Source organism: Sus scrofa, chromosome X (assembly GCF_000003025.6).
Source record: "Sus scrofa isolate TJ Tabasco breed Duroc chromosome X, Sscrofa11.1, whole genome shotgun sequence".
In the NCBI taxonomy this organism is placed as follows: Eukaryota; Metazoa; Chordata; class Mammalia; order Artiodactyla; family Suidae; genus Sus; species Sus scrofa.
The window spans coordinates 17,353,297-17,381,082 of NC_010461.5; the positions used below are offsets into that span (position 1 = coordinate 17,353,297).

Consider the following 27,786-nt stretch of genomic DNA (forward strand, 5'->3'; position numbering starts at 1 on the left):
GAGTTGATATTTTCAACTGGATCATTTGATTCCAGGTCACTTCTGTGTGTGGCTGGCTCATTACAACTCACTCTTGCCTTCACTGTCTTCACAGATCTAAATGTAGCTAACAGCATTACAGAAATCAGTCACTTCTTGCGGAGATAACTGATCCACTATGAGTGGGGTGTTCTGGTTTATTTACCAGGTCCAATATTCTTTCATCAACATTAAAGCAGTATTTTTTTTTTTTGTCTTTTTGTCTTTTCTAGGGCCATTCCTATACTCCTGGGGCATATGGAGGTTCCCAGGCTAGGAGTCTAATCAGAGCTGTAGCCACTAGCCTACACCAGAGCCACAGCAATGCAGGATCCGAGCCACGTCTGCGACCTACACCACAGCTCACGGCAACGCCAGATCGTTAACCCACTGAGCAAGGCCAGGGATCAAACCCGCAATCTTATGGTTCCTAGTTGGGTTCGTTAACCACTGCGCCACGACGGGAACTCCTCCTTTTTTTTTTTTTTTTTTTTTTAAGCAGTATTTTAAAAGAAAAAAAAAGGTCAAACACCCTCTTTTAATCATCAGATTGAAAGAAAGGCCTTAAGTCTGGCCTTTTATTTCAGTTGCTCCAAAAGACATGTTGGAAAATCTTCGGATGGTTAGATTTTTTCCAATATTTACACTTTGAAATCCATCTTCTTAAGATAGTTGCCTATTGTCTCTCTTGGAAAGGCAACACTAATATTTCTTTATTTTTAGGTATAGCAACTAGTTACTGAAATATGTGTCCACTGAGAGTTAACCTGTAGTAACGGGACAAAACAAAAAATATTAAAAACCACCAGTATGAACAGTATTTTCAGAAATATGGTATTCATTTCTTTAAAAACACTGTCACTCCAATGGTTATCTCTTACATCCATCTATCATGTATATTAACTATTACATGAGGGTAAGGGTAATATCTGATTCAAGTTGAAATGACTGAAGCACCAGAAAATTTTAATAAACACTGCAACTTTTAGAGGAGTTCCAATTTGTTTTACAAATCATTTCTCTCAACAAAACTGTAACATTCTAAAACTTCATGCTTGGGATTTCCCAGGCTTTTTTTTTTTTTTTTTTTTTTTGGTGATTCCTCATGAGATTCCACATATCAATGTCACTATTGTGCTTTTTTTTTTCACTTAGTATGAGAGCATTTATGTCATAAAATTACATGAACGAGGCATACACCAGGAATTATCTTGAGGTTTGGTGATGACCTTTGATCATCATTTAATTATTTACAACTAATTAGTAGATGGATTGCTAGGAGCTTTGCCAGTGGAACAATTTAAAATTCTGACCATCAAGGAATTCTCTTTTGGTGCAGCAAGTTAAGGATCTGGCGCCACTACAGTGGCTCAGGTCACTGATGTGGTACGGGTTTGATTCCTGGCCTAGGAACTTCCACATGCCATGGTGCCACCAAAAAGAGATTCTAACCATCAAACTTACCTGAAAAATTCCTCTTACTCTTGATTGATTACTAAATAAATAAATCTCCAAAAGTGTGGATCCCTATGGAATTGTGGATCAATCTTCAATGGCAGAGATACTTGAATGATTGTCATATCTGTGTAAATCAGGGAAATTTGGGTTGGAAATAACAGAATATCCAAACTAAACTAGTTTAAGCAAAGAAAGAAAAATTAAAGGACTTCATTCATCTACATAAATGAAAACCAGAGACACCCTGATCCAGAGGCAGGGCTAGCTACAGGCACAGTTGGAGACAGTGCTCAAAAGATGTCATCAAGACTTAGTTTCTCTAGAAATAGACCCACACTTATATGGGCAATTAACCTACAACAAAGGATGCAAGGCTACACAATGAGGAAAAAGCAGGCTCTTCAATAAATGGTACTGAAACAACTGAACTACTTTTTCACACAACATACAAAAATAAACTCAAAGTGATTAAAGATTTAAATGTATGACTTGGAAACCATAAAACTTCCAGAAGAAAACATAACTAGTATTCTCTCTGACCTTAGTTTTAGCAATATTTTTTTGGATATGTCTCCTCAGGCAAGGAAAACAAAAGCAAAAATAAACAACTGGGACTATATCTAATTAAATAGCTTTTGTATAGAGAAGAAAACTATCAAAACAAAAAGGTCACCTAGTGAATGGGAGAAGATATTTGCAAACAATATTTCCAATAAGGGATTAATATCTAAAATATGCAAAAAAATTCATATAGCTCAACATCAACAAAATCCAAAAAACCCAATTAAAAAATGGTCAGAGGACCAGAATAGACATTTTTCCAAAGAAGACATACAAATGTCCAACAGGCATATGAAATGATGCTCAACATCACTAACCATCAGGGAAATGCAAATCAAAACCATCATGAGATATCCTCTTACACCTGTTAGAATGGCTATTATCAAAAGACAACAAATAGCAAGTGTTGACAAGGATGCAGAGAAAAGGGAACACTTGTGAACTGTTGGTGGGAATGTAAATTGGTGCAGCAACTATGGAAAACAGTATGGAAATTCCTCAACAAATTAAAAATAGAACCACCACATGATCCAGCAAGTCCACTCCTGAGGATTTAACTAAAGGAAATCGAAGTACTAATTTGAAAGGATATATATGCCTCTGTGTTCACAACAGCATTGTTTATAATAGCCATAATATGGAAGTAACCCAAGTATCCATCAATATATGAACAGATTTATACACAATGGAATATTAGCCATAAAAAAGAATGAAATCTTGCCGCTGTGACAACATGAATGGACCTAAAGGGTACAATAATAAGTGAAATAACTCTGATAAAGAAAGACAAATGCAGAGTTCCTGTCATGGCTCAGTGGTTAACGAATCCGACTAGAACCATGAAGTTGCAGGTTCAATCCCTGGCCTCCCTCAATGGGTTAAGGATTCGGCGTTGCCATGAGCTGTGGTGTAGGTCACAGATGCAGCTTGGATCCCTCATGGCTGTAGCTCTGGCATAGGCCGGCAGCTGTAGTAGCTCTGATTCGACCCCTAGCCTGGGAACCTCCATATGCTATGGTTGCGGCACTCAAAAAGACAAAAAAAAAAAAAAAATACAAATGCTATATGATTTCACTTATATGTGGAACTTTAAAAACAAAATAAATGAACAAACATAAATAAATACAAACAGAGTCATAGATACAGAGACTGAACAGGTAGTTGCCAGAAGGGAGAGGGATGGGGGAGTAGAGAAATAGGTGAGAGAGATTAAGAGGTACAAACTTTCAGCTAAAAAATAAATGAGTCACAGGTACGAAATGTACAGGGGAATATAGTCAATAATTATGTAACATCTTTGGTGATAGATTATAAATAGACATATGATGATCATTTTCAAATATATAGAAATACTGAATTCCTATGTTGTACACCAGGAATTAACATAGCACTAAAGGTCAATTATACTTGAAAAACAAATGAACTCATAGAACAAGAGGTCACACTTGTTACCAGAGGCAGGAGTGAGAGGGAATTGTATGAAGGCAGTCAAAAGGTACAAACTTCCTGTTTCAAGATAAATAAGTACTAGGGGTGTAATGTACAGCATGATAAATATAATTAACACTGTTGTATGTTATATCTGAAAGTTGGTAAAACAGTAAATCCTAAGAGTTCTTATCACAAGGAAAAATATTTTTTGTATATATTTAATTTTGTATCTGTGTGAGATGATGGATGTTCACTAAACTTACTGTGGTAATCATTTCACGATGTATGTAAGTCAAATCATTGTACCATATGCCTTAAACTTATACAGTGTTGTCAGCTATATCTCAATAAAACTGGGAGGAAAAAAAAAAGGCTTATTTTCTCTACCTCTCACTATCTCTGACCCCCATTTTACTTTTAGCCTCAGGCTCCATGTTACAGCAGTATGAGTGCAGTCACTATAGTCCCTTATGTTCAAGTAAAGGAGGAAAGAATAAATGGCTTATCCCTAGAAGCCCTGAAAAACCCTCAGTGTGTTCACAGACTCTTACAGCATCATGGGACTATCACTGAACCAACCATTCGGACCCAGAAAATGCAATACACTGAATGCCTTTGGCCTAGCTTGGGTCGCTACAGCAAAATGCCATAGGCTGGGTAGCTCATAAACAAAAGACACCTATTTCTTACAGTTCTGGTAGCTGGGAAATCCAAGATCAAGGCACCAGTACGACTGAGTTTTGGGACAGTGGGGAGGGGATGGCCCTTCCTGGTTCATAGCCAGTGACTTCTCACAGTGTCCTCACAGGTTGGAAAGGGCAATGGATCTCTATGGAGTTTCCCTTTAAGAACATTAATCCCACTCATGAGGCCTCCACTTTCATGACCTAAGGACTTCCCAAAGGCATCACCTCCAAATACCATCACATGGGGCATTAGCATTTTCATATACTGATATTGAGGGGACACAAACATTCAGACCATAACAGGCATAATCTTGGCCATATTCTCCATCCCACTCAAAACCATGGGCTAAAAACAGGAGACAAATGAACCCACAGACATCTGTACAGATAGGATGACTAGATGCCCAGCCACCAAAAAGTAACATCTGTACCCTCACTTCTTTATGCTTTCCCATGAGTATCTCCAATGCACCCCTCCCCCTACATGGAGGTCATGAGGTAAGGAATATTATTTCCACATTTAATTTCTACTAACAGGTACTCTTTAAGGGGAAAAAATGCTCAAGTTGCAGCACCCAGAATATATACTGTAGGAGTTGGCTAATAAGGCTCTCTGTATTCTTCTGCCACCTGTCATTTGGGATCTATCACCATTCATTATCTGGTAGCAGGCCTGCAGTGTACAGATGGAAAAGTCACCCCAGAGGGAAGAGAGCTGTTACACTCTACCCCCCTTCTGGTTCCACTTCTGTGCAATGCTAACTTAATCGGGCACATGATTCACTCACTCACCTTAAGCTCAAGCCAGACCTCATTCTATTTTTAATGTTTTAATTTTATTATTCACCCACAAATGTATCCATCCCAGTTTAGGCATACTTCTGAGTAGTCAAATATTAGTTGAAGGAAAAGGTCCTCTCTCTTCACTCCTATTCCAGTTCTCCCCAGATCATTCCAAATATTTTGTTCTAAGCCATATACTTTGAAAGCATTAGTTTCCCTGAAGCCAGAAGTGAATAGCATACTGATTGAAAATCCAAGTCAACATCCAAAATGACCCCTCATAGCAACTCCACTGGAAACAAGTGCCAAAACCAGTGGGGAAACTTAAGCTGATTCACATGAGGCCAGGCTGGCATGTTTGGGTTATCATGCAGAAACTGAAAGTTTTTAGTCCCATTATCAAATTTGGTATGATCAATATCAGAGTTTGCAAAGGGTAATAATGTAGGTAGAGAAGTGGGAACAAGAGAACGGAAGGTTCTAAAAACCCAAGGAAGCCATAATCACTACTTTTGGATAATAGAAATTCCAAAGCAAGCACCTACGAGACCTTTGAAAAATAAGAGAAAAAAAAATAAGAAAAATAAGAGAGAGAGCTCTCACACAGCTAATTAAAATTCCTTTAGCCACAATAGTGACTGTGGGTGGGTGGGGGTTATAATGTACTGCTGCTAATTAACCATTAGAACCTGGTCAATAACTCATGAGTCACCCCATCTCATTTAATAATACCAAATTATATTTGATTCAGTTACAAAGAAATGCTTAGCTGCACCAGTGAAATCCACACTATATAGATAAATGCTTCAATTTGATTTTCAAGTTGATGATAGAGATGTGGAAAAAACTTAATATTATTTGCTATTACATATATGCATGATAAACTGAGTTCTGATTATCTTTCCAATATTCTGATTTATGGGAGGAAGAGAAGAAGGGAGGTGGTGAAATATACAAGATAATAGTCACGTCTCAAAGCAAAATTTACATGAGACACCGCCATGTAAACAACATTCTGAAAACATCACTCTTCAAGAATAGTCTCCTGCATAATAAATAGTTCTATGCTGAATCAATAATTACTTGAGGCACTAAAAATTATTTTAGACAAATTCTAAAGTTCCATTGGAGCCTGTGAAATATCCAATAATGAAAGTTGTATTTTAATGCCTGTTAGTGTGTGCATTATAAATTAACTAAATGAGAAAGTTATTTCAAGAAGAAAAATAGAACAGTGTGGATTTTAAAGTAACTAATAATTTTTAAACATCTCATTATAAATTTTCACATCTGATAACAGTAGTTTGTAAGTCTTGCTATCTATTGGCAATGAAGATATTAAATTGAAGTTTTTAATAGTCATGGAAGATATGACTGAAAACTTTTAGCATCCAAAGATGCTCTCCATATCTTTAATTTAGTGAGAAACACTATCGTTAAACATTTTTTTCTCATTCAATTACACCAAAAATTATTGAATGCTATTATTTGGAAAGAAAATTACTAATGGCTGTGGGAGATACAAGAGCATTTTGGATGCTCAGAAATTAGTGTAAGAAAATAGACAAGTACCTAAATAACACTTAAAACATGGCAATGCTATAATAGAAACAACATTATTTTAAAATTACAACAGCAAATAATATTTTTGTATTTGAAGTAAAAATAACTTTAAACATTTATTTTTCTAGTTGGCCACTAATACTGTCAGACATCCTACTAGGTGATGGATAATACTAATGGCCAGCTAGAAAAATACTCTGGAAGCCCTTAAACGAAAGGTAGTACAATACAGTGCAATGGTTCTTAAATGTGAGTATGAGTCAGAGAGGGCTTGTTAAAACAGATTACTATATCCAATCACTTGTGATGGAACATGCTGGAAGATAATATGAGAAAAAGAATATACATATATGTACAACTGGGTCACTTTGCTGTACAGCAGAAAATGAAAGAACATTGTAAATCAACTATAATAAAATTAAAAAAAAAAAAAAGATTGCTGGGTTCCACCTCAGCAGTTTCTGACTGGGTAAGCCCAGGGTGAGGTCAATTAATGTGCATTCCTAACAAGTTCCCAGGTGGTGCTGACCTGGCTTGGGAGCCACGGGATTAGAAGCAGGGAAGAACTCAAGCGCCAGATCACCCAAGTCTGAATCCTAGCTCACTATTTATATCTGCACAATCTTTGGACCGTGTCATCATCACTTCACCCAAAAACTGTGTGTAATGAGGGCACTGTGGTGCAAACTGCAAAGCCATGTCCAAAACTTTGTTTTCTTCTTCCTGGGCCTACAGCTAGGCAACCGTTGACATTAGGTATGGACTTGTGGCTGAGATCTAGCAAAGGAATATAACCAGAAGTGATGTACATCACTTCCAAGCCTGACTTCTAACGACTCCTACACACATCCTTTATTCCCTTTCCCTCCCTTCTGGCTTGTAGCAAATAAGTATGAGAAAACTTGAAGGCAGCAAGCTGAAAACAGCAGAGATACAAGTTGGAAGGCAGTTGAATCCATAAAACAAGACTTGGAAAAGAGATGCCCACCAAACAGCAACACCCATTTGGGCTTTCTACATGAGAAGAAGGTTGACTTATTCTGCTTCATGGTATTCCCAACAGCTAGCATGCCATCTGAGACATAATTTCTCAGCAAATAATTGCTAAACTGACAAAGAAAAATTTTAGGAATAGATCAGTCTAACAGCAGCCCTGAGTGGAGATAATAAATTCCACAGCAGTGAAGATATTTAAGCAAAACTAGATGGTTGCCAATCAAGGGTTCTATAGAGGTATTCCTTGGGTGGTGCAGGGGGATAGGATAAAGCAGTCAAAAGGTACAAACTTCCAGTTATAAGATAAATAGGTATTGAGATGAAATGGACATGTTAAATATAATTAACACTGTTATAGGTTATATATGAAACTTTTTAAGAGAGTGAATACTGAGAGTTTGCATCACAAGGCAAACATTTTCTCGGTTTAATTTGTAATTATATGAGATGATAGATGTTCATGAAACCTACTGTGACCATCACTTCATGATGCATGGAAGTTAAATCATTGTGTTGTACACCTTAAAATTAGATAGTGCTGTATGTCAATTATATCTCAATAAAACTGGAAGAAAAAAAGAAGAAGATATTCCTCAATAGGTAGAAGGTTAGGTTAGAGGTCATCTCTGGGGACCCTTCTATAATATTATATTCTATGATATAATATTTTATGATGTTATATAATATTATATGACGTTATGCCCCAAATTTAAATGACTAGGATGCAACTTTTGAGAGCTGTATCTTACTCCCCAGGTCCATTACAATCCACTCCTTTTTTCCCCTTTTCTAAATGTTTCACCTTTCCTCAGTCATTATTCAATAAGCATTCACTGAATAATAAAATATGCCCAGGCCTGTCCACAAGGTACTTGGCATCTTGGTGGGGAAACTGCTTGGGAAGCAACAACACACTGGAAACAAGTGGTAAATAATATCAAAGAGATTACTGAATGCTACAATGAAATGTGATCCAGTTGCTTCAAACATGTTACTGTGCATGAAAAATCCTATCAGCCTACTGGACAGAAATAAAAAAGTTGAAATTCAACTTTCTTTTCTGTAGATAAGCTGTGCAAATGTGAGCAAATCATTTAACCTCTCTTCTCCCATCTATAAAATAAATAACAATTCTGTCCGATTTACTAAGGTGCAAAACAGAAAAAAAAAATGGATTCATGAGTAAAAGAGCATGATCCTTTAGAATAGAATGCTCTATTTTGGAACCTATTGTTTTAACTCAGCTTTACTTGCACTGCTTGTTATTCTTTCTACATGGAATCAGCATTTTGGTTGTTTGTGAGGGTTCATCTAAGAGTCCTTCATTCCACCTGTCTGCAGTACCCCCCAGAACTGCCTGTTTGGGATCATGGTGGAAAAGCACAATAGGCCTGTGGCACTCCACAGCAAGGAATGTGATCGATGTGCTTCATTTTGGACTTATGCCCCCTTCAGTAGCCAGTTGTCACCACTGCTGTCGACCTGCCACCTGCTTGAGTTCAGGGTGGAGACAGGAAACTCAAATGTTTCAGTAGGATTGCTAGGCCAGCTGCTGATGTTACCAATTCAGAGATTACATTTCATAAGCATTGTTTCATGTTCTGGCAGATATACTAAATATTCTTTCATATCCAAAGAGATGGCAAAGAAAACTTAAAAAGAAGAAAATTTAATGTTTTTTGTAAATGAACATAATGTAATAATAATTTATGTAAAATTGGGCAAGTTCGCCCTGACTAGCTAAGCTTCTTCCCCGCCAGCTGTAAACACTGCCTCCAGCTGTATTCTTTTCATGAGGAAACAGTTCAAGTTTTGTACATTTTTACCAGAGTCATTTTAAAACCATTTCCAAAATGTTTTCCTCTTGTTCCATTTTAAGGATTCTTGCATCTGCAATATATTTCCTAGATATTTTTCCCCGATTAAGTCATTTGAAAAAGAAGTGAATGAAAAGTCGTATTTCAGCTTTTCCAAAAGTTTGACTTCATTTCAGATGGCCCCCTGAATATCTGTGAGATGTATTTATGAAAGTTGTCTGTTAATTCTTTTGTCTCCCAAACTGGTTACGATCTTATTAGTCCAAGAACAGAAGATAATTAAGTATCTCACTGTTCTGTGTTTTTAGCTTTGCTATAGAGGACTTCTCCATAAATGCTGGAAATCAGTGCCTCCTAGAATTTAATGTGAATAAGATAGCCCAGAATTCAACCCACACACCTACAGCCAACTAATCTAAGACAAAGGAGGCAAGGATACAATGGAGAAAGGACAGCTTGTTCAATAAGTGGTGCTGGGAAAACTGGACAGCCACATGGAAAAGAATGAAATTAGAACACTCCCTAACACCATACACACATATAAACCCAAAATGGATTAAAGACCTAGATATAAGACCAGATGCTATAAAACTCTTAGAGGAAAACTAGGCCAAACACTCTCCGACATAAACCACAGCAACATCTTCTCAGATCCACCTCTTAGAGTAATGACAGTAAAAACAAAAATAAACAAATGGGACCTCATCAAAATGAAAAGTTTCTGCACAGCAAAGGAAACCATAAAGAACACGAAAAGACACCCCACAGAATGGGAGAAAATCTTTGCAAGTGAATCGACTGACAAGGGATTCATCTCCAGAATTTATAAACACCTTCTGCAAGCTCCATACCAAAAAAACAAACAACCCCATCAAAAAATGGGCAGAAGACATAAACAGACAGTTCTCCAAAGAAGACATACAGATGGCCAAGAAACACATGAAAAGCTGTTCAGCATCACTCATGAGTAGAGAAATGCAAATCAAAACCACTCTGAGGTCCCACCTTACACCAGCCAGAATGGCCATCAGCAAAAAGTCTATAAACAGTAAGTGCTGGAAGAGGGTGTGGAGAAAAAGGAACCCTAGTACACTGTTGGTGGGATTGTCAATTGGTGCAACCACTGTGGAAAGCAGTATGGAGATTCCTCAGAAAACTACACATAGAACTACCATCTGATTCAGCAATCCCACTCCTGGGCATCTACCCAGAGAAAACCATGACGCACAAAACACGTGTACTCCGATGTTCACTGCAGCACTATTTTCAGTAGCCAAGACATGGAAACAACCTAAATGTCCATCGACCGAGGAGTGGATCGAGAAGATGTGGTACATATACACAGTGGAGTATTACTCAGCCATTAAAACGAACAAAATACCAGCATTTTTAGCAACATGGATGGACCTAGAAACTATCATGCTAAGTGAAGTCAGCCATACAATGAGACACCCACATCAAATGCTTTCACTGACATGTGGAATCTGAAAAAAGGACAGAGTGAACTTTTTTGCAGAACAGATGCTGACTCACAGATGTTGAAAAACTTATGGTCTCTGGAGGAGACAGTTTGGGGGGTGGGGGATGTGCTTGGGCTGTGGGATGGAAATCCTGTGAAATTGGATTGTGATGATCATTATACAACTACAGATGTGACAAATTCATTGAGTAATAAAAATATATAAATAAATAAAAAGCTAACAACAAGGTTGTACTGTATAGCACAGGGAACTATATTTAATATCCTATGATAAGCCACAATGTAAAAGAATATGAAAAATAATATATATGTATAACTGAGTCATCTTTCTGTATAGAAGAAATTAACACAGCATTGTAAATCAACTACACTTCAATAAAATTTATTTATTTAAAAAAAAAAAGATCCGTGTTAAAATTCAGATTATGACTCAGGAGTTCTGGGGTAGGACATCAGTGTCTGCATTTGTTTTGTTTTGTTTTCCTTTCTTTTTAGGACCACACCCGCAGCACATGGAAGTTCCCAGGCTAGGATCAAATCAGAGCTGCTGCTGCTGGCATATGCCACAACCACAGCAACGCCCAATCCAAGCTGTGTCTGCGACCTACATCACAACCCATGGCAATGTCAGATCCTTAACTCGCTGAGCGGGGCCAGGGATTGAACCCGCATCCTCAAGGATACTAGTCGGGTTTGTTACTGCTGAACCACAACAGGAACTCCGAGTCAGCATTTCTAACAAGTTCTCACATGATGCTGAAGCTGCTAGTTAAAAACTCTAAAGTTTAAGTCAACTTTCAGCTTCCCCTGTTATCTCAACAGCTCTTGGGGACAGAACTAGTTGAACTGGTATTCACAACTCTTTACAAAGGTAAGGAGATTTACTTTAAAATAACTTTTTAAATTCAATAAAAATAAAGTGGGGTAAACACAAGGAGAATGATGTCCTTTAAGAATGGGTCAAAGGTACATGAGATTCAATTAAGGAAAGAAAGCAAATCTATTCTGTATGGCATTCAGAAGTGGAGTAAGTAAAATATCATTAGAGGTTGCTTTGTAAAGATCTATTCTGTTTTGGTTGGTACAACCTCTGGGTGAAATCTCCCTGGGATACCAAGAAATATCCTCCACTCTAGGTGTCTTGCTTCCTATTGAATTTTGTTGCTTGCTCAAGTGTGTAAACATAAGCAGACAATGGTGCTCTTAATCTGTTTAATCCAAGAAGCTGTCTGGCCTCTGTCTCCCAATTTAGGAATCTCTTTCAGCAAAATCCTCAGATTGCCAAAGATGAGAGCACTTAGTCTTTCCAAACTGTTATATCCGCACTGAAAAAAGGGATATACTTTTTTCCACCGTCTGCTACTGGTATCTTTAGATGCCTGTTTCCACAGTTATCCAGTGCATAAATAACCACTAATCATTTTATAGGCAGATTTAAACTTATTAATTATAGAAGTGCATTCTACAAACAATGTAAGTACCTACTGAAGTCTATTAACTCCATAGAGAAGGACAGCCACCTAAAAAAGGTAACCAAGGGAGTTCCCCTTGTGGCTCAGTAGAAACAAATCTGACTAGCATCCATGAGCATGGGGGTTGGATCTCTGGCCCCATTCAGTGGGTTAACAATACAGCATTACCGTGAGCTGTGGTGTAGATTGCAGATATGGCTGGGATCCGAGTTGCTGTGGCTGTGGTGTAAGCCAGCAGCTGTGGCTCCAATTTGATCCCAAGTCCAGGAACTTCCATATGCCACAGGTGTAGTCCTAAAAAACAAACAAAAAGTAACCAAAATGACAGAAGGGATTGTAATAGAGAACTGATTTTTAAAAAAATGAAGTTGATGGTTGTAATGCCAGGGCTGCTCCCATTCTTTGCTCAAAACCCATCAACCCTTCCCACCTTTAGCAGGAGTGTCCTAGCACACAGCCTGCCAACCCCTGCAATCTTTAGCAGAAGTTAACATAAATCTTTAAGTGTCCAGAGGTAAGAAAGGAAGCTACAGACAAAGATGTAACCAGCTGCGACCAAAATGGCACTGAATCCTACCTCCAAAAGACCCTGAGTCTCATTATATGTTGATTTTACTATATTAGCATATTAAATGAGACACCTACCAGTAGCCAGGACCAGACATTAAGGACCAAAAAAGGATAAAAAGGGGATGGTACCCTTGCCCCTTCCCAAGTAGACTAATGCAGATATCTCCCCATCATTAGCCTCACCCCTCCTTCCTTTGTCTTCATTCTGTAAAATTAAATCCTTCTCACCAGGTGGACGAGAAGATGATATGTAAACTTAGTTCCCCTTTTCCATTCTTTGACCACTGAATAAGGCTTTTGCTGTGTCTCAGCTGAGGTTTTCTTATTTTCCTACTAGAAGCCAAACAGAAAAAGAACTCTCTCTCACTAAGGCAGAGAGCCTCTAAATGACTTAGTTCAGTGACGTTTTTTTCATTTACAGTTACCTGCCAAGACTGTTCATGCTCATCTCTTCTTTACCAAATGGCAGGTAGAAAAGGAAAAATGCAAAACCCAAATGCTTCCTTCTACTTGTGTTTTCTATACGCTTCGATTCCTCCTGCTACTCTTATTATTTCAGAGTTTGTTTTGGCATAATTATTCAATCAGGTTCTATGTTATTACTAATTTTATAGACCCAATGGCCAGTGCAGTGCCATGATATAAAACTGATGCTCGATAAATATTTGCTGAATGAATAAGTATGTTAGCCATATGGTAATTCATTATTTAAACTTTTTTGCACCTTTTCCTAAGAGAATAGAAAAAAAATACACTGACATTTAAACACACATGTACACTGTAAAACTGGAATGAGTAATCTATTTGGTTTTTATTCATAGTAAGGGATAACGATTCATTTCTTTTTATTAATTTTCTGAATACCAACACCAGTGACATGACTTCTAATATTTAGCAAAATCTCTTAAATATTTGCCCCAGGAAGTGGCTTATAAATCAGAAAGAGGTTTTCTTAATTTAAAAGTAAAAATCAAATCTCACTTGTCTGACTTTGGAGCTCTTGGTACTTGAAACCACTACTATTTGTGGCAGACAGTGTGATGTGCCACCCCAAATTCCCTGGGGCTTATTGCCTCAGCTGCTGGCAGTGCTGTTGGCAGGCAGCCTTCAGCTGTCAGCCGCTTCATGGTTGCCTCAGCTGCAAAGAGCCATCTGGTCCAATATTATTCCCCTTACCCAATGACCCATGTCCAACGAACGATCAACACAAAGGTAAAAAGATCTGGCCAACTTGACCCAACTTGGAAGAACTCTGAAGGGCCATTCTCATTTCAGAGCTCTCTGTAAGGAAGGCCATTGCTGTTGATGGGCCTACCGTGTACCTCAACTTCTCCTTCTTTCCAAGCCCTGCTCCCTTCCCCTAGTGCCCCAAAGGTACTCCCTAATAAATATTTTGCCTGTAAAACTTCATCTCAAAGTCTGCTTCCTAAGGAGCTCAACCCTTATGATAATATTATTTTCATGCTCTCTTTATACAAAATACAGAAAATGTTTGTAAGTATCCACTGACAACAAATTGCTACATTTTGTCGAGTCTATTCTCTGAGAGGACACTTGTTCTGGGTCAGAGCTGCTTGACAAAAACCTACATTGCCAAGATTACTGTTCCCTAATACATTTTAATTTCATTATGTTGAGGGCACAGGGGGGTGGTCCAAGATCATAATGCCATGATCATTCCCTTATAGTGGAAAAAGCCTCATTTGAGATTCTTTCCTTGTACCACAGGGTTAGGGCTGGTTTCTCTCCTCAAATCATGCCAGGCTGACATGAACTAAACTCTCGAAATTTCTCCTCTTTCCTGAAGAAACAACACAGTACCCAGAAACATGTGACTTTGGAAGACCAAACTTAGAAATTTCTTCTGAATTGTTAATTCACCCCATCACCAGCTCTGGGACTCTAGCCTGCTTGTTTTGCAGTCTTCCCTCCTAAGTTTATTTACATATCTGTTTATATGATGTACTGATCATTTCAGGTGAAGAATGACAGGAAGAGATCTCCATGGTGAGAGCTCGTTTGGTTGTCTCCATGGTAATCTCTGCATAGTTAATAATTCTACAACTTAATTTCTTATCGTGAAATTACCAATGGCTTCAGCTTTGGAATATGTGTGGGTGAAGCCATCAGGGCTCATAGTGCAACTTGTAAAGTAAGTAATGCCAAGCATCATTAGAGACTCAGTCTGTCTTTTACATTTCTTTTCCCCCCTTCTTTAGGAACCTAAGGTCCTCATATGTTTTGTATTCTGTTTCCTCCCTACTCCATCATTTTAAAAAAGAGACTAAGGTATAAAAAATGATAAAGCAGTATATTACTTTCCCCTGGGGCATTCCTTTTTAAATGGACGCAAGGGAATGAATCTCTAAGGAGTTTCAGGAATTAAGAAAATATGTGAATGGGGAAGAGCAGAAGAGGTTGGGGAACAAAACCTATATATTGATTACTCTGTACTCTAGTTTCCCCATCTGTAAAATGGGTAGTAATATTACATGTCTCTGAGGGTTACTGAGTGGATTAAATAAGACATGACATCTAAAGTGCTTAGAACAGTATGTGACTTGTTCAATTACTTCTACTACTTATTTTTATTCATAAGGGCGAATTAGGAAACATTCCCTTCTTCATCTTTAACCCCAAATATTTAAATTAACAAAGGTCTGGTCTTCCCCTTTATGGGGAATCTATGAAGCCTTGATCTTCCAACAGTGGTCCAAGGAACAGAAGCATCAACCATAGCAGGGAGCTTGTTAGAAGTCCAGAATTTCAAGCCCCATTCCAGATATGCTAAAGCAAAATCTGCATTTTAACAAGATTCTCTGGTCATTCCTACACACATTAAAGTTTGAGGAGCCCTGAAGTAGGTATAGATGTCCCAAACTGGGGCTCTGGAATCAAATAGACCCAAGCTCCAATTTATTAGCTGTGGGACCTTGGGCAAGTTACTTAATCACTCTTAGTCTTGGGTCTCTCATGTGTTGTAGGTGGGATAATTACATCTATTTAGTAGTATTGCTGTGGGGATTAAATGTGAAACTATGTAAAGCACTTACTGATGTGCATGCTGGGCAACTACCAAGTGTCTTATGAATCGTGGCTATAACTACTCTCAAAAAATCTCCAGGCTTTTAAAATATGTAGTTTCAAGCTCCCAAGGGCAAAGAACTTGACTTCACTCAGGGTAGGAGTGTTCAGATACTCATATGATTTAAAAGATACACAAGGAATGCTAGGGATGAATCAAAAGAAAATTTGATTAGGTTTATTTTGTATTGAAAAGCTTGGCTACTGAGGAAAGGATTTTCCTTTGTGTATGAGTCTTCCTCCGCCCTGCTGGCTAAGTTACATTCAGGTTAGAAACAAAGGTGATCAGTTGGCCATGACAGGTAGAGAAGAACCTGCACGTATAGTCAAGCATTTCAATCTTTTAGATATGATTCTCACTGCCAGTGGCCAGCTTGTTCACATCTATGAACCTAAAATGTAATACTCCCAGAAACTCTTTGACGACTGGAACTGGATGTTGTTGAAGTTGAAATGGCAAGCACAGGTTCCACATTCTCAAATATATTTCACTTTGATCTCATGGTCAAGAGCAGGGGCTCAGGCATCCAATCACTAGAGTACAAATTTCTTCACTTGAAAGTAGGGATTGTTATAGTTCCTTTCTCTAAGGATGTTTAGAATTGATGAGATCATCTATGTAAAGATGTTAGCACAGTACCTGGCAATAAATGTAAGCTGCTGTAATTATCATACTTGCTCCATCTGCTTTCGCTAGGATCCTATATTTGGTATGTCTGACTCCAGCCTATGATCTTGAACTCAACACTGAGATGGAGGCTACATCCAGCCTCTAACTAGATATAACATGAACAGTTTGGTTAGCAGAATTAAGAGTTAAAATCATGACATACCAATGGAAAGATGAGACTACCTAGTAGATTTCCATATTAGGGCACTTTGTAGATGACTGAGTACTGGGAGAACGAATTTCAGTGTTGTTGAAGTTCTAGTGTAGTCAGGCTCTAAGAGGCTGTCAGCCATTTTCAGGCTTTTAATGAGTTCCCCAAGGAGAAGCAGAAACTACCATCCCAGCAAGCCTTTCACCACACCTGAATTGTTTATCATTCAGTTGCTAGTGCTCTGGAGTCTAACATACTGGTACACTATGGTACAGAATACTGAAACAAAAATCTCTGACAGATTCTTGATCAAAAAGTGCTGGCAATACAAAACCATTTGGAAATGGGACAGAACAGATAATGTGAAAACTTGGACCATTTTCCATGGGACTTCTGGATATAGAGTACAGTATGGATTTGGGAGACATCAGTCACTTGAGCTAGTCAATCTACACTAGATCAAATGACAAGGCTTTGAATGTTCTTCCATACTGACTGAAATACTACTTTGAGTATAATTATTACTAGATATCATTTGTGTGTGTACACTCATGAATTGATTACAGACATTATCATCTAAGGATTTAAATGCAATTAACTTTAAGATGATTGTATAGAGTACTTGATGAAAACAGGGGCAAAAGCATGTCAGATTTAAGTGAAAACATACAGTATTTGTCTTCCTCTCATGGACTTATTTCACTAAGTGTGGAATACAAAATAATAAACAAAACAGAACAGACTCACAGATACAGACAACAAACTAGTAGCTACCAGAGGGGAGAGGGGTAGTGGTAGGGGCAAAATAGGTGAAGGAAATTAAGAGGTACAAACTACTAGATACAAAAAAAAAAAAGTAGCAACAACAACAACAGCAAAAAGACAAAAAAAAAACCAAAAAGTTACAAGGATGTAATGTACAGCATAGGGAATATAGTCAATATTTTAAAGTAGCTTTGTATGGAGTGTAACCTGTAAAGATACTAAATTACTATGTTGTACACCTGAAATTCATATAATATTGTAAGTCAACTACAATTTTAAAAAATGTTAGCAGGGAGTTCCTGTTATGGCTCAGTGGGTTGGGAACCTGACTGGTATCCATGAGGAGGTAGGTTCAATCTCTGACCTTGCTCCGTGGGTTAAGGATCCAGCGTTACCATGAGCTGCAGTGTAGGGTACAAATGTGGCTCGGATCCTGTATTGCTGTGGCTGTGACTGTGGCAAAGGCTGGCAGCTGTGGCTCTGATTTGCCCCCTAGCCTGGGAATTTCCATGTGCCACAGGTACGGCCTTAAAAAGACAAAAAAAAAAAAAAAAAAAAAAAGTCAACAAAGAATAGTAACAGTAATAAGAAAGTCAAGTTGAAACTAAATCCTTCAGAGAAGTCCCATACTCCTGATTCACTGAAGGGAACAACTTTATATTATCTCTTGTATTCATTCAGTTAACTTCATTTGCAAAAAGTATTTAATAAATACCAAATACTGATACCTTTGTATTATATTAGCAACACTGTGTAATACTAACTGACTTTGCAAAGGTCTTTCCTTCAATGCAACAAATACACTTCAAAATAATTGAAAACACTACAACCGTAAATTTGTTAACAAATTTTATCTTAATAATCCATGTTTCCATAATGAATACACAAACAGAAAAATGTATAAACTCATATAAAGTAAACATATGAAAAGAAGAGAGGGATGAAAAGAGAAAGGGTGGTAAAAAGACATCTGAATTCATTAGTTTCTATAAAAGTCTAAAAATACTTCCACCCAAATTTATTCTCTGAAAATTGAAAGTGATATATAAGACTGTACCCACATCACAGAAAGCAGAATCTACATTGGGAAAAAAGAGGGGAAAGTATGGGTTGTCAGGAAGTAACCATAGTCTCTGCCAATACCATTATCAGTGATAGCTGGTTTCCAAAAGGGTAACATCAAGGAACTATTAATCATAGAATAATGGGGACAACAAAAGGCAATGCTTCTCAACTATTTAGCATACTGTTGGCAATAGGTTCCCATGGCATACCTACTATGTGCATGAACAGTGTGCTGGACCACATGTTCTCAATAAATATGGTAGACTGTGGTAAAATGATTGCACTAACAGTCCCAATTTTTGGTGTATCCTTGTATCCATGCCCTTTTATACTGCCCTCTCTATACATGTGCTTTGACCAAAGGAATTGTTATAAACTTGATGCAAGCAAAGGCTAGAAAAGGCACTTGTATGGTTCTGATTTCTGCAGCTCTGGAATGGGCAGAACCCAAGAATACCACTTTTGAAAAAACAAACAATCTCCTTAGATGATTCAGATATGCACTACTCTTTAAAAATCTGACTTAGCATGTTCCAGAAATTCTGAAGACTGTGGACACATCTCAGGATTGTTATATACTCCTAAGAAAATACCTGAGAGAAGCTTTCATAGAAATGGATTTTTAGATTCTGAAACCACTGAAAACACTTGATGTTATCCAGCCTGTAGCACTAAGAAATAATATAACTTGTTTAATAAAGTAATTTTAGAGCTGAGAATGTACTTAGAAATCCACTTATTTTGCAAAAGAGGAAGCTTAAGGAGCAGCTTAAGCATGCTTCTTGGTTTCCTCTTCATCATAGAAAATCTAAAAAGTTTACTTTCAAATGCTAGTTTTCATTTCCTCTACTATTTTTCTCATTAGCCCTTTTAATCTGAATTAAGATTTATCTCCTTTCATTTTTTTTTTCCATCTTTTTGAGCTGCACCCACAGCATATGGAAGTTCCCTGGCTAGGGGTCCCATCAGAGCTGTAGCTGCTAGCCACAGCCATAGCCACAGCCATGTGGGATCCAAGCTGTGTCTGTGACCTACACCACAGCTCACACCAATGCCAGATCCTTAACCCACTGAGCAAGGACAGGGATGGAACCCACATCCTTATGGACACTAGTCAGGTGTGTTACCGCTGAGTCACCATGGAACTCCTCCTTTCATTTTTTTCCCCACTCAATGGTAGAGATGCTAATAAATGTGATATGGTAAAAATAAGCTTCTTCTAGTTTCAGATTGGAGGAACAATGGGAATTGGCACTTAGAAGCAGGCATAAGCTATATAAAGATCTAAGAGAAAAGGGTTCTAGACAGAGAAAGAGCAAGTCCTAAGCCCTGAGGCAGGACTAATCTTGGTATGTATGAGGAAGAGTAAAAGGTTCATATGACCTGAATGACATACGAGAGGCAGAAAATTGTAGGAGATGGTGGCAGAAAGATTAGCAGATCCTGTCATATAGTTATTTGGGTTCACCTCTGTCTCCTACGGCAATTATGTGCAAAGTCTTTGATAACTACAGTCTTTTGGATACAGATTTTCAATTTCCAGTAATGGGAGACTTATTTATTCTGACCAAACCTCCAGAGAAAAACAACTAAAAATATTGAGTGAAGGTTTTTTTTTTTTTTTTTAACCAATCTCCTACAAAGCAAAAAGAGCTGAAAAAGAAAAAGAAAATAAATAAGGAATCCAGAAAGCTAAGTGTACAAGGAAGCTACTTTTGCCCTGAGGGCACTGGATATTTCCATAAAATAAAAATGTTTATTCGGATGGTCTCACAGGATTAGGAGCATAGAGATCAAAGCCTAAGGCCCACAGAAGATGGGAAGTCTATTAGGAGACTCTCCCTGCAAAAAGCTTTCAGCTCAAAGGGCTACGCCCTCAAGGAAGGGGTAAATGGTCTTTCAGCCTGGAATCATGTCATTTTTGTGGTTCAGGGAACTTAAGAATTGAACTTGGATTAAGGTGAACCTTGACTGGTACTAACTTCAGGCATCTGGTAGAAACAAAAGCAAGTTCTTTCTGAAGGAAGTTACTTTCATCCTAAGACTTAAGGTATTCTTACAGATAATTTTCAGGTACAACAACCAGCAAATACTTGAGGATAACCAGGCATACTTGAGGAAAAGAAGATATGCAGAAACAATAAAAAGAAACAATAAAAGGAAATAGACCTATAATGACATTACATATTGGAATTATTAAATATAGACAAATAAACCATGCTTACTATAAAATGCATATAGAATTTTTTAAAAATATATTGAAAAAACAATTATCACAATGTTTTGCACATAAAAGGAAGTAAAATCTTCTCCATTAGCTTTATGGATTTAAGCTAATAAACATCTAGCCTTTTCCATGATGTCAAGTATTACTTCACATCATATTTTCATTCACTCATTTTATACAACAGACACTTTTGCCTATTCATGGTCTTCCATACAATGTTTTCAGCATGAAGAATATAATAGTAAACAATATGCACACAGGGTTCTTGCTCTCAAAAACTCTCACCTTCAGCAGAGAAGACATACACACAGCCAATACACACAGTGGTGGGATTAGCACTCTGTGGAGGACTACAATAGGACCAGATAATTGAACATACTCACAAAACTCCCAAGAGCCTTTCAAGCACAGCTCCCCATGATCCTTCTTATTTACCCAAGGATGTGAAAGATTTGTGCAATGAATCTTTTTTAGGGAGAGCTCCTTAAAAGATTCCAACAGATTCTTCCATGACCTTCTGGTCACATAACCAAGCTTGACTGTCTAACTGGTTACATCAGGTGTAAAGCATCAATAAACTAGCCCTAGATCAAGAATAAGACAAGGGTGCCCATTCTCACCACTCCTATTTAACATAGTATTGGATGGCCTAGCCTGAACAATCATGCATGAGAAAGAAATAAAAGGCATCAGAGTCATAAAGAAAGAAGTAAAATCTTCTCCATTTGTAGATGACATGATTTTATATCTAGAAAATCCTATGGATTCTGCAAAAATTTTTAGATCATAAAATTAAGTAAAATTTGCAGGACAGAAAATCAACATATGAAAATCAGCAGTGTTTCTATACATTAATAATGGATTATATGAAAAATAAAGAAACAATCCTATTTACAATAGTCATCAAACACAATAAAATACTTAGGGATAAATCTAACTAAGTTGGTGAAAAACTCCACACTGAAAACTGTAAGACATTGATGAAAGAAACTGAAGAAAACACAAATAAATGGGATGACACCCTGTGTTCATGGACTGGAAGAATTAATAATGTTAAAATGTACATACTATCCAAAACCATCTATATAGTGAATGCATTCCTTATCAAGAGTCCAGTGGGATTTTTTTTTTTTACAAAAATAGAAAAAACAATCCTAAAATTCACTTGGTACCACAAAAGACTCTGAAGAGCCAAAGCAATCCTGAAAAAGAACAAACTTGGAGGCATCACACTTCGTGATTTCAAACTACATTACAATACTATGGTAATCAAAATAGTATAGTACTGGCATAACAATGGAATGAAACTGAGAGCCCAGAAATAAACTCTCGCTTATGTGGATAACTAATATTTGGCTCCCTTAGCCAAGAATATTTAACAGAGAAAAAACAGTCTCTTCAATAAATACTGCTGGGAAAATTGGATATTCACATGCAAGAGACCGAAACTAGATCCTACCTACCTTACACCATTCACAAATACCAACTAGAAATAGATTAAAGACTTAAATACTTAAATGTAAGACTAGAAACAATAAAAATCCTAGAAGAAAACATAGGAATAAAGTTTCCTTAACACTGGTCTTGACAACAATTTCTTCAATATGCACAAGCAACAAAACAAGAAAGAAGTGGAACCACATCAAACTAAAAAGCCTCTGCACAGCAAAGGAAATAATTAGCAAAATGAAAAGGCAATTTACAGAATGGGAGAAAATATTTGCAAACCATACATCTGATAAGGGGTTAATATCCAAAATATATAAGAACTTAAATAACTCAATAGCAAAAAAGTCAAATAATTCAATTAAAAATTGAGTGAAGTACCCAAATACGCATTTTTTCCAAAGAAGACATGCAGATGGCCAACAAGCATATGAAAAGGTGCTCAACACCACTAATTACCAGAGAAATGCAAATCAAAACCACAATATCACCTCACATTTACTAGAATGGCTGTTATCAAAAAGATAAGAGATAACAAGTGTTGACAAGGAGGTGGAGAAAAGGGAACCCTTTAGCATTGTTGGTGGGGATTTTAAATTGGTGCAGCGCTAGGGGAAATAGTGAGGAAATTCCTCAAAAAATTAAAAACAGGACGACCAATCTTTTCTAATAACTGACAAGGTGGTAGAAGTAGAGCGAAGAAGCAGACCTTCCAGAAGTTCACCTACCTCAGGCATAGACCTCGACCAGCTGCTGCACAAGTCTTACAAGCCGCTGGTGCAGTTAAAACAGTGCCCGGCTGCAACCAGAAACTAAATCGGACCTGTAGAGGTAGCCAAACTCGCTCCTGAAGCGCATGTGCAAGGCTAGGAAGGCGGTGCTGCACGTGGAGGAGGCTAAGGTTGTGAAGACACACACCTGTGGGACGTAATCATCCTGCCCTAGATGGTGCATGTCTACAACGGCAAGATCTTCAACCAGGTGAAAACCATACCTTGGATCATCTGCCACTACGTGGGCAAGTTCTCAAAGACCTACAAGCCTGTGAGGCACAAGCCACGCAGACATCAGGTCCACCCACTTCTCCAGCTTCATCCGTTTCAAGGAGCATGCTTGGCCAATAAAGGCACAGGCTTCTCTAAAAAATAAATGAATAATTAACTTTTGAAAATAAATAAAAATAGGACAACCTTATGATCTGGCAATTCCACTTCAGGTATATATCCAAAGGAAAGAAAATCAGTCTCAGAGAGATATCTACACCTCCATGTTCACTGCAGCGTTACTCACAACAGCGTCACTTAGAACAACCTAAGAGCCTACCCACACGAATGGATAAAGACTTTATATAATTCAGCCAATAAAAAAGGAAATCCTGGAGTTCCCCGGTAGCCTAGAAGTTAAGCATTCCACGTTGTCATTGCTGTGTGGGTTCCATCCCTGGCTGGGAACTTTGCCATGCTGTGGGGCCAGCCAAAAAAAAAAAAGAAAGAAAGAAATCCTGCCATTTGCAACAACATGGAACAACATGATAGAAGGGAGCACTGGGCTAAGTAAAATAAGTCAGATAGAAAAAGACAAACACTGTATGATCTCACTTACATAAATAGAATCTAATAGAAGTGATCTCATAGAAACAGAACAGATTGGTGTTTGCCATAGGTGGGGTTTTGGAGAGTGGAAAGGGGAAAGGGGGGATGGGGGAAAGTGGTCAAAGTACAAACTTTCAATCATAAGATAAGTTCTGGGAGTGTAATGTACAGCATGGCAACTATGGTTAAAAATATTATATTGCATATTTGAAAACTGCTAAGAGAGTAGATCTTAAAAGTTCTTATAAAAATTTTTAACTACATGTGGTGATGGATGTTAGCTAAACTTATGGCAGTAACCCTTTCCCGAAATATACATGTATCAAATCACTGTGTTACGTACTTTAAGCTCATACAACATTATATGTCAATTATATCTCACTAAAACTGGGGAAAAAACATAAACCAGCCCTAGGTGCTGCCAGGAGAGTTTTGAACTTTAAACAACATGTTACACGTCATTAGTTAGCCCACTGCCCTTATCTTGGCCTAGGGTCAGTGTCAGTCAGTGTCCCAGTCTAGATGGAAAATAATTCTATCCTTCACAGCTACAAAGGTGGTAGCCTACAGAAAATGCTGCTTAAGCCAAATCTTGAAGAATAAATAGGCATTTGTGTTCTCTGTGAATTTAGTAGTGTCAGTCATTTGCTTGATAGTCAATAAATATTAAATACTCGTTATTTGCTATATGAAGAAAAATAATTTCTGACTGAATTCTGTGATAGTTAATCTTTTCCTTCAGCATCTGTATTACCCGTAAAGTCTTTTGCCAGCCTTTAAGGTTTTAATGTCTTACTATTTCTGTACTGAGCTCATTTTAGATCTGAGAAGCAAGATTTATTCTTATAATAACAAAAGCTACCTTTTTTAGATCCTTCTTCTACCTGTTAAGTACTGTAAGTTTGTTATTTTATTGCATCTCGACAATCATCCTGTGTGGCATCCATGCTATCTCTGACTTGTTGATGGGACTAGATCCAGAAAGGCTACATAAGTTGTTTCAAGTCATAGAGATAATAAAGAGAGGTAAGCAGCAAATCCAGATGAGCCTAATTCCATAGCCAGTGCTCTACAACTACAGCAGAACTTGTCATGCCCCAGTCATATCACTTTGGCACTTGTCAACTACTTCATGCTTGCCTGCAGCATTATACTGCTAGGACCCATGAGTTTCCACCTGCACAGGGCAGACCAGGAGGACTGAAGAAATAATGTCCCAGAGAGCAGTCCCCAGCCAGGAGAAATGAGAATGGAAGATAGATATCCGTGCTTTCTTACCCCTTGGGTGGGGCAATTCTGAAATGTGTTCCAGAGGTCCCCAGCAAGACTCACATCCCCACCCTCCTACTAATACCTCCTGGGATTACCTCCCCAATAAACCACTTGCATTTAAACCCTTGCTGGAGAGTCTACCTCTGGTGCAACCAGCCTAAAACAATATCACATTACCCTGCCCTCCCTTAGTTCAGAAGTAACCTGAAAGGTCACCCAGTTCAGTCTCCCATCCACTGCAGTTTTCTACATCAGTGAGAGACAACCATCAGATTCTGCTTACAGAATTCCAGGAAAATACAGCTGAATATTGGCATGACAGTCTATTTTACTTGTTATTTCTTACTTGTATTGAATAGTGCTACTCTTTCAAGTTACTGAAAACTTCATGTACAGCTAAAGGAAGGCTATTTCCTTTTCACTTGCCCAACTTTTGCATATCTGAAGAGAGCTATCTAGTCCTCCCCAAATCTTCCTTACTCTAGTTTTTTTCAGTTTACTTGTGTAAAATACCTGATTAAGAGAACCAAAACTCTAGTAAAAACTTTTAAGAGTTATCTGACATAGTCTTCCTCCTTGAAGCAAGGCTAGATATCAGTCACTGAAGACAGATGGTAAAACTCTGTAAATTTGTGCTCTATAATTTTTTACACTATTTTTTTCCTGGCCACTACCCAGAATTATGTCCCCCTTTCCCCCACCCACAACTCTATTTCCTAATTATAAAGTAGAAAAAGAAGGCTAATTGGAATTCATCTACGGCATGACAATTTGCAGTAAAATATTAAAATTCATTTTTATGGGATTTTCAATTTTAGGGTTTGGCAATGATGAAAAGCACTCAGATCTTGGAGAAAAAGGAACGTGATTACTGTCTAATTCTGTGATCTAAGAGTAGAAAGTATGTCTTTTTCCTTTGAAAAAAACTGTCCAAATTTGAAGAACTCAAAATTAACATGAAACTACTTCTTTCATAAGTGTTGGCATTATCAGCTTTCAAAAAAATGAACTACTCTCCATCATTTTGTACAAATTTACATCATTATGTAAATGTCATCTATCTATCTCTAAGTCTTCTACAACGAATTCATCTTTTATTCATTTTGTGGTTGTGTGCTGGGCAAGTGTATCATGTCCGAGATAGTCATTTTGGAGAGAGATATCTTAAGAATTTTGCTTTCCTGGCTTTCTAGTAAGGTTTTAGAAAATTATTGGGCTTACCTAACTGCAAAGTGTCTCTATTGTTAACTTTTCCAAGTATGTGTCCCTTAAGCTTATTCTACTATCCCTCTTCTAGGTAAAAATAGATAAACTATTGGGTTTTGAGTAGGCTCAACCCTTAGCAAGACTGTGTACCAAAATCTGCCTTTCTCTATGGGAGATGCCACCTTCTTTCTCCATCACTATACATCAGGTGCCTTCTTCCTCTCCCCCACTCACCTGTTCTGACTAAATTATCTTGTATGAATCATTTACACCTTAGACATGTTAAAAGAAAGAAATCTCTTTACCCTGATGTGAATGGTCTTGTTCACTGCCAAAAGTATTTTAAGAATCAACCCAAAAATATGTAAGATATTTGGAGGCGAGAGTGCTCTTCCCCACCCTTAAAATCACCTGTGATTACTCAGCTATCCACACAGAAGGCAGGTCCTGTTTTGAAACCTCTGGGAACATAGGAAACCTCTGAGGATGTTCACAAAATCAGTACTGGGCTGACTGCATCAGGATTAGAGGAGTGTTTACAAAATCCAAATCCCCAGGATGCACTACTGGAATTTCTGATTCTGTAGGTTTGGGGAAGGAATTGAGGGAAGGAGGGAATAAGAAAGTGAACAAATAATTGTGATGAACTCCAGGCCTAGGTTTTTTGTTGGTTGGTTGGTTGGTTTTTTGTTTTGTTTTGTTTTTTCCAGCTGTGACTGTGGCACATGAAAGTTCCTAGGCCAGGGATCAAATCCACACCACAGCAGCGAACCGTCACTTCAGTGACAAGGCCGGCTTCTTAACACACTGAGCCACCAGGAAAGTCCCCAGGTCCAGTTCTGAGTAATGTTTATGGGCCAAGCTTATGAGATTTCCTCCTCCAAACCTGCTCTGAAAGTTTGTCTGCCCGCGTATAAGGCTGTGCGGAATGCCAGAAGTTTCCTCAATGTAGCAAGCATGCCTATCTGGGGATCAGGGGAGGTAAAGGAAAGAGGGAGTATGATAATCATCATGCTTCATGGAAAGCAGAGTACGATTTTCTTCCCCAAGTCGATTATCATTACAAGTCCAGTGGTTTCATATTTAAAACCCAGAATTCATAAAATTAACATAATATTTAATTAAGACCCTGAACATCGTTTTTAATCTTCATTCTCTCCCTAATGGACATTTGCTGAGGTTTCTCTGGAGCCTCATATCAGATGGATTAGTTACAGTGATCTTGTTATAGTATTTCCCAGATACTCTTGGAGAATGGAGCCATATTTAGAAGCTTCTGAAAAGTTTTTTCAATGGGGATCAAGAAAACTTTTTGCAGAGTTCCCATCGTGGCTCATGGTTAACGAATCCGACTAGGAACCATGAGGTTTCGGGTTTGATCCCTGGCCTTGCTCAGTGGGTTAAGGATCCGGCATTGCCGTGAGCTGTGGTGTATGTCGCAGACATGGCTTGGATCCCGCGTTTCTGTGGCTC

At 38.0% G+C, this 27,786-nt stretch overlaps 1 long non-coding RNA gene across 1 annotated transcript; it reads right to left on the reverse strand.

The window, feature by feature from the left end:
- LOC110257772 lies at window positions 513-27,651 on the reverse strand. Its single transcript, XR_002340742.1, has 3 exons — window positions 22,972-27,651; window positions 1,483-1,600; window positions 513-785 (listed from the first exon to the last, which is right to left on the reverse strand). It is a non-coding gene; the product is annotated as an uncharacterized LOC110257772 (long non-coding RNA).